Source organism: Rhinatrema bivittatum, chromosome 7 (genome assembly GCF_901001135.1).
Source record: "Rhinatrema bivittatum chromosome 7, aRhiBiv1.1, whole genome shotgun sequence".
NCBI lineage: Eukaryota > Metazoa > Chordata > Amphibia > Gymnophiona > Rhinatrematidae > Rhinatrema > Rhinatrema bivittatum.
The window spans coordinates 97,762,598-97,770,978 of record NC_042621.1 but is presented as its reverse complement, the minus strand read 5'-3'; positions in this window follow the sequence as shown (position 1 = coordinate 97,770,978).

The window sequence follows — 8,381 nt, the reverse complement described above, 5'->3', positions numbered from 1 at the left end:
GATTTCTTAGAAATAAGGAAGTAGCAAGAGTAGAAGCTTTGGCTATGGTGATAGAGAAGAATCAGTTCTAGCACCCTTTATTAGAGGAGAGTCTCCACCTCCAGGCAGAGTTGTGTCGAGTGAGACAGATCCAGATTAAAGGCTGAGTGACGAGGAAGCATCTGAAGCTGGGAGAAATGCAAGTGGTATCCAAACTCCACAATCTTTATAATCCAATGATCTTTGGTAATCTTCAGGTACTGATGGATTCTCCACCATACTGGAAGGGGCCTAGACTTTGGTTGGACTTATTGCATTGTTTTTGGTTGATGGCGCTCATGCTGTTGAACACGAGTCAGAGTTGTTGCTGTTGCAGAAGTAGAGGCATCATCCAATATCTGGAATTACTGAAAGGGGCACCTCAGAAAATATGGTCTTTTAAAAGCGTAATAAGCATGCCTTGCAGAATACTGTTCTTGTCCTGTAAAGAGGGACTGGACAGCCATATGCGGTTCCTTTATTTCAGCAACTGTTTATCTGACCTTTTCACTGAAAAGGCGATTCCTCAGGCAGGGGATGTCCATAAACTTGTCATGAAAGTCATTGCATAGGCTACTGGCTCTCAACTAAGCCATGCTGCATGCTCCGATGGATGCCGTTGAGGTGTGTGCCATAGTATGGAATGCCTCATAGATGGATCAAATAAGATAGTGTATAGACTCTGCTATATCCAAGAATGGCTGAAGGTGTGCGATTCTGCCTTCACCAGGTGGAAGTATTGAACCATGCAGAACTGGTGTGCAGAGATCTGAGAAGTAAAAGGCAAATTTTAAAAGCCCTACCGCTGAAGCCGTGAGATATGCACAGAAATCAAGCTGGTGTGCACCATATGGATTTTAAAAAGCATGCCGAGTACACAGATATCTCCTGGTATGTGTTATGGATCTGCTCCCTCAGAGGGGAGCTGCTAGCAATCTGTTATCGATTAGCTCCTCCCGAGGGGAGGAGTAGCAATCTGTTATAGATCTGCTTCCCCAGAGGGGAGGAGTTAGCAGACTGTTAGAAATCAGCTCCTCCAGAGGAGAGGAGTTAGCAACCTGATGTAGATCTGTTCCTCCAGATAGGAGGAGTAGCAATCTGTTATGGAATCTGCTCCCCCGAGGAGAGTAGCCAGCAGTCCATTGTTCTCTGTAGATGGAGTTAGTGATCTGTTGTGGGTTGGCTCCCCACAGAGTGACAGTCTGTTATGATACCGCTCTAGTAGTGTAAGGAATGAACACTTTAATGTAAATTGGTGAATCCTTGGGCCGATGGCAGATGACAGCGCCCCCAGGAGGATATCCTGACCACCGGCTAGGCTGGAATATGGAGACAAACACAGATAGTTCTTTATTAGACAGGAAGTAGAACCACCAGAGGTGGCAGTAGTGAGCTGATGTGCACGGCAGGGCTGAAGTCCCTCAGATACTAGAATTGCGATCTCTGGGTTGCTGAGCTGTAGAGAGAGAATATAGATAGTGAGTAGACAGGGTATGCTGAATACATAACCAGTAGTAGATGATACACTCACAATTGTAGATATCTGTAATGGCTTCTATGCAACAGAGAGTCTTCAGTATATTCAGGAACAGGAGCTGTAGGCGAGTAATGGTTCCTATATGCAGTCTGGAATAAGAACTCACAATATCTATGTATGAGATGGCTTCTGGAATAGAAGAGAGTTTTTGGAGGGTTTTAGGAACATAGGCCCTCGTGGAGCGAGTACAGGTTCCTATCTGCAAAATGAAATAGTATTGTACCAGATATAGGTATACGATAGCTTCTGAGACAGAAGAGAGTCGGTGAAGGGTTTTAGGAACATGGGCCCTCATGGAGCGAGTACTGGTTCCTATCTGTAATAGAACTCACAGTGTTCACGTCTGCGATCGCTTCCAGGCAGTAAGGAGTCTTCTGAGCATTCAGGGACGTAGGCCCTCGAGGAGCAAGTACCAGATCCCGTCTTAGCAATCTGAAATCAAGAAGAGAGAGCGGGGCCCCCGAGGAGCGGGTACCCCTGGTAAGGTGGTGGAGGCAGAGCAGCGGAGAAAGAATTCCCCTTGCTAACTAGATTCGTAGTTGCAAGCAAAGACCTTGTAAATTGGAAGCGGATGACGTCACTATGGGGGGACGCCCCCGAGGTTCGCGCCCTTGCCGGTACAAACTCTGGAGCATGCACGCCCTTACATCATCAGGAACATGGCGGACCCGCAGCGTCAGTCCAGCCCGGGGATTCCTGGGAGAAGCAGTGAGGAGAAGCCGCGGCAGCATCTGTCCGTCAGATCTGAAGAGAGTCGCCACCAAGGTAGAGAGGGTGGAGCAAGGGCTAGAACAGGCACGAATGCAACAGTATGCACACAATTTTTTTTTTTTTATAAATAATGGGCAGGGCATGGGCATTCCAGGAAATATGAATGAAACCAGCATGTAAGTATTTATGCACACCAGTGCGCACCAAGGTCTCCATCCACGTAACTTTACTTCTGCTATGGATGTCATGTAACTAATAAAACCAAAAAAAGTGACTATTTAGCAAGGATTTAAGGAATGGGGCTAAAAGGATAAATGGGTGGCTTAATAACTGGGGTGTTAGGGAGTCCTATCTTTTAACTGGTCAAACTGGTAACAAACTGTGGAAACTGGTAATTTTGTCAGTGCACATATCTACCAAAATCCCCCCATTTACATGGTAGAGGCGGAATTTGCACATGTCCATATAAAATTGCACACACATGTACATGCGTACAGCCTATGTTATGACATGCACACATATACGTGTGAATGTTCTAAAATGGCCACGTCTATTAGCATGAGCCAGCATACGCATGTGCAAGTGAGCCCGCGCACCGTATGAAAGTTGTCCTCTAAGAATGAAACTTTGTAATACCTTTTTACTGAAATTATCCAGTAACCTAGGATCCTTAACTGGTGGAGTATTCAAGTATATCCTTGTTTTATTTGCTCTTTCAAGAGCCGATTATACTACATCTGATTGATGGGGTAATTGCACTAGTTCAAACCCTGGAGATTTTTGCATTCTATATTTGCAACTGTGGCACAGGAAATAGGATTTTCCCACATTCTTGTTTGCAATTTTTGCAGGATGTCATTAACCAGGACAACTGCTGTCTCTGCACCTTTTTGTCCTTATGTTTTCCCCAACTTGTTCAAAAATTTGGATTAGGAAAGGTCTTCCAATAGTGACAAGTGTTCTGGAGGCTCTGGAAGGGGGGTCAGAAGGGATCATGTTGATCCCTCATCAGAGCCTGGAGGTGAGGGATCGACAAGAGCCCAGTAATGAAGAAGGTGACTAAAGAGGGGCTCTTGGATGCCTCAGAGGGATATATTCCTGATATACATCCTCCGACTGGTTAGACTTTGCTGCAAGGGAATGCCAGGGGCTAGAACCATCACACCAGGGTTCTGATGACATATCGGTATGAACTGATGATACTGGGACTGTTATGGTTGTGGACCCTTGGGCCGGCTGAAACAGTGGATGGTAAGCTGCAGAGGCCTACAGCGAGCGTCTCAGCCGGGAGGCAGCACTGAAGACACTCGGCAGAGGATTCACCACTGGAAGTCCGCGGTCCCCCCAGGAGGAGCCCGTAAGGACCCAGACCTCTTGGACTTAGGTGGGACCCAATGCGACCAAGGGTCCGGACGGCGGCCGAAGAGATGGATGAAGGACGGCTGGTCCCAGGTAGAGAAGAGTCTTCACCCTCGGAAGCCCACGGCTCCCTCGGGAGGAGCCCGTGAGAGCCTGAGCCGCTGGGACTTGGGCGAATCCTCTGAGCCAGCAAGTACCGGATACCTGAGATGATGGAAGAAGCCAAAGTCGGAGTCAAGAGCAAAGCCGGGTCAGAAGCCAGAAGTCTGATATCCAAACCAAAGCCAGGGACGTCAGCCGAAGACGGAGTCATGGGACGGAGCCGGGTCAAAGCCAGAGGTCAGAGAACAAACCAAACCAGGAGCGGAAGCCGGAGATGTGGTCAGGAGACAAAGCAGGGTCAGAAGCCAGGATTCAAGAGTCAGCAGAGGCGAACTGAAGTCCAAGCAGCAACTAAAGACACAGAAGACTGTGGAACCTCGTTGCAAGGCCCTGAACTGCTGCAGCTGACGGGTTTAAATGGCCCGGCAGCGTCTGACATCATCAGGGGCTGTTCCTGTGTTTTCCCGCGCTGGCCCCTTTAAGAGGGAACCCTAGCACATGCCCGCCTAGGAGGCGGGGCCAGCCGGGAATCAGCACTGGCGTCTCCCCTGCAGGGAGAATGCCGCGGAGGGCCACGTCTTCGGCCTTGGAGGCCGGGGGGAAGGCATCCTTGCAGCCAGGCTGGCCGCGTGGTAAGTGGAGGTCCCGGGGCAAGGCCCAGGACCGTAACAGGGACCTCCTTCATTTGGGAGTAAATCTGATATTCTTAAAAGAGGTTGGAAAGGACCCTCCTTATCCTTAACCAGCAAAGAGGTAAAGTAATCCTTCACCATCTCCATGACATAGTCAAAGGGGTAATGTGTCCTCTGTCCTGGTATGGGTGATGGAGCATCCTCTTCTGATACTAGTATGGAATCCTGTACATCTTTCGGGCTTTGCAAAATTTAGATTGGAGGCCGGCTAGGTGTGAGAGGCACAGAGAGCAAATGGGATCTGGGTCTCCAGATATAGCCCTAATTCCATTAATGTTGTTGATGTAAGTGCCCTAGTAATTTTGGGTGTAGGGGTATCATATCCCTTCTTGCTCCTAATAAATACTCTCATTAGGGCAGCATACAGTTGTGATGAAGGAATTGCTTTAATGGCTAAAGGTGGTGAGGATCAGTGTTCTGGCGCTTGATGCACCGAGAGAATCAAGGAGGTTTGCATCGACAATTCCAGGGTCATGTGTATTGACGATGCTGGGACTTTGTGCTTTGATGATGCCAGGACCTTGTGTGTTGCTGGCACTGGGGCCTTGTGCATCAATGGTGCTGACGCAGTTTGCATCGATGGTACTGATGCACCTGAGTGCTTCTTTAGTGCCAGCTGCTCCATCAGCTCCACAAGAATGGAGTCTCTTTTCTGCAATGCATACTGCTTCTGTTTACTCAAACTGAAGGATTCAGCCTGTTCCTGCAATGGAGGGGGGGGGAGGAATATTTTGAGGAGCTCCTGCTCAACTCCATTCCCAGGGAGGCAGATGAGGCTGTGCTTTAGGAAGAGGATCTACTGCAGCTTCCAGGCCCTCGATTTTTGGTTACATGGGAACATCCATCCACAATGGTAGCAACTGGCCCAGTCGTGATCCAGTCCTAGAAGTCAGAAACACAAGTCATGTCCATCGGTGATTGACATTTGCTTATTGCAAAAGCAGTCCTTGAAACCACTCACTGTGGCTTTCTTCTTACCGAACATTGTTATGAAAAAATGTCTTTTTTAAGGAGAGCACTGAAAAGAGCTGTTTGGGGGCTGCTGAGGCAGCAAAGCAACTTTTAAGAAAAAAGTTAAGATTTTCACATAAAAATAGGGACAAAGAAAGGGACAAAAAGAAGCCTGAGGGGGTTCACAAGGCAATGCCTGCGCAGGATCTCCCACACATGCTCAGTAGAGTAAAAACTCTACTAGCTAAGGGAGAGAGGTCCATTCGGTGCTGCTGACTGTAGTCACCCACATGTCATGGCTAATTCAGCCCTGTTTGTTGACAGAGAAAAGAAAACCAATGCTAAAAACTAGCATGGGTTTTAACGTGGGTTTTATTATATTGGCCTCTGAAGCTGCCTTTTCAGAAAGAGGAAGGAAGGTACTCGGCTCCCAAGTACAGGGAAGAGGGTGGTGGAGCTAGAAGAAATGTACTGTATCTTCCTATCTTCCACGTTACCAGAACAATCTGAAGAAAGTTTGTGAAGTGGTAAACCTTTTTCCACCCTGCTGCAGAAGCATGACTCTCCAATTTGAGAGATCCATCAAGTGCAGGAGAAAACTTCCAGGAGCCGTGGTCCAAGAAAGACCATATGAATAGCGAACTGCTTGTGCTTGAGCCTAACACAATACTACCAGCAAAGTATTCTAAACTGGGTAAAAGTATTACTAGCCCTAAGACTGGGGAAGTTGTCAGACAATGGCACACATCTGAAATCCTCTAGTTGGGGTAAGTTCCTACGTGAACATCTGCTCTAGCTCTAAGGCACTACCCTATAGATTGAGAGGCTTATTTGAAGCAACTGATGAGAAGAAGTTTGTATTTTAGAAACAGGAAAGATTTGAATGCAGTTACTTGATTGCACAAGCAACTGGAATAGATTTATTGCTAAGAAAAATGCAACTAAACACCTTCTGAATTGCCTTTGTGATAGACTGTAAATAGTTTCTTGCAAATCTTCTGCAGCACAAATCTTTGGGTTATTCAAAAACATTTCTTTGAACATTGCCCACCCTCAATGCAAGCAAAATTATGCACCGACTTCTGCAATACACATTTTCTGGATGTGTTCCAGCGGGCATATTTAAGTTCAGGGGAGGGAAACAGCACGTGTAGCTGACATTTTCATAGAAACATGGAAACATGACAGCAGAAAAAGACCATACGGTCTATCTATTCTGCCTAGTCATACAACTGCTCTGCTTCACAGTCCCCACCACTCCCTTAGTGATCTCTTATACTTCTCGGATACTGTCCCTGCCCCTGCACCACCACTGAGAGGCTGTTCCATGAATCCATCATCCTTTATGTATAGAAATACTTTCTTACATTATTCCCGAGTCTCCTTTCCATTGAAACAAATCCACCTCCTGTGCATCGAAATCTCTGAGATATTTAAATGTCTCTATTATAACTCTCCTATCTTGTCTTTCTTCTAGAGTATACATAGTTAGATCTTTAAGCCTGTCTCCATATGCTTTAGAACGAAGATCACTGACTGCTTTAGTAGCCACCCTCTGAACAGACTCCATCCAGTTTATATCCTTTAGAATGTACGGTCTCTAAAACTGTACACAGTATTCCAAATGAGGTCTCACCAGGGACGTATACAGGGGCAATATCACCTTTTTTCTGCTGATCATTCCTCTCTCTATGCACTAAGCATCTTTCTGGCTTTTGCCATTGCTGTTGCGCTGGAGGTGGATTCTTGGGCTGAGGTGGGGTTGACGCAACCCGTAGGCAAGGACCTACGGGTCCCCACAATCAGCAGATGGAGTGGGCTGAAGCTTGAGGCCGCTGGAGCTTCACCTATACTAGCCCACATTCCCCTCAGGTTGAGCCTTTGGGTGCCAGGGCCGGCAGGACTTAGGCGGGCCTCGAGATAGGTTATTGACAGTAGGTGGTTCAGCCCAGAGACAGCAGCCTGCAGGTGGCATAAGTCTATCCAAGATGGGTTACTGAACTGGAACCCAAGCACCAAGGAACAAGGAGAGACTGAGGGTGCTTGAACAAAGGAAGGCCAAAGCCTTGAGAGTCCATGTCCAGAGGATAGAGGCAGAGGAGTCACTGTCAAACTCAGATGGAAGTTGGCGGCCAGAGAAGATCATAGCAAGACAAGTGGAACCCTAGACAAGAGAGAGTCTATAGCAAGGTTATCCGTAGCAATGATCAGGACGTGGAGAAGGCAGGTGTGGTCAGATGTAGCAGTGGTCAAGGCACGGAGAAGGCAGGCGTGGTCAGGCGTAGCAGTGGTCAAGGCACGGAGAAGGCAGGCATGGTCAGGCGTAGCAGTGGTCAAGGCACGGAGAAGGCAGGCGTGGTCAGGCGTAGCAGTGGTCAGGCTTGGAGAAGGCAGGTGAGGTCAGATGTAGCAGAGGTCAGGCTTGGAGAAGGCACAAGGCAGAGTCAGGCAAAGCAAGGTCAAAGTCCGTGAAGTCAATCCGAAGCAAGAAGCAGGGTAGGAACAAAGAGACAGGGACCAGGAATAACGAGGAATCAGGAACACAAGGCTGAGACGAATCTCTAAAGGCAACAAGCACTCGATCAACAGGGAACTGAGGAGACCTGTTGCAAAGGCAACACTTAGGAGCGCTGCCTAAGCTTAAGTACGTTGAGAATAGTGACATCAGCATCCGGGTCCACGGCCAGGTTCCCACCGCAGGCCCTTTAAAAGCATCAGAGTTGTGCACATGCGAACCTAGGAGGGGGCGCGGTGCCATTGGCAGCTTCTCTCCTCGGAGCAAGTGGAGAAACTGCTGAGAGGAGGAATCCTTGCTGGAGTTCCCGGGCAGCACAGCAGGACCAGAGACACTGGCGGGGGCCCAAAGTCGGAGCCAGCGGCCGACTGCCACCAGCAATGGAGAAATAAGCGCTGAGGTCCATCTGGGAAGGTGAGAGGGCCGTACCACGGGCCTCCCGCGAGCGGCAAGCATAACAATTGTCTTACATAGAAACATAGAAACATAGAAACAT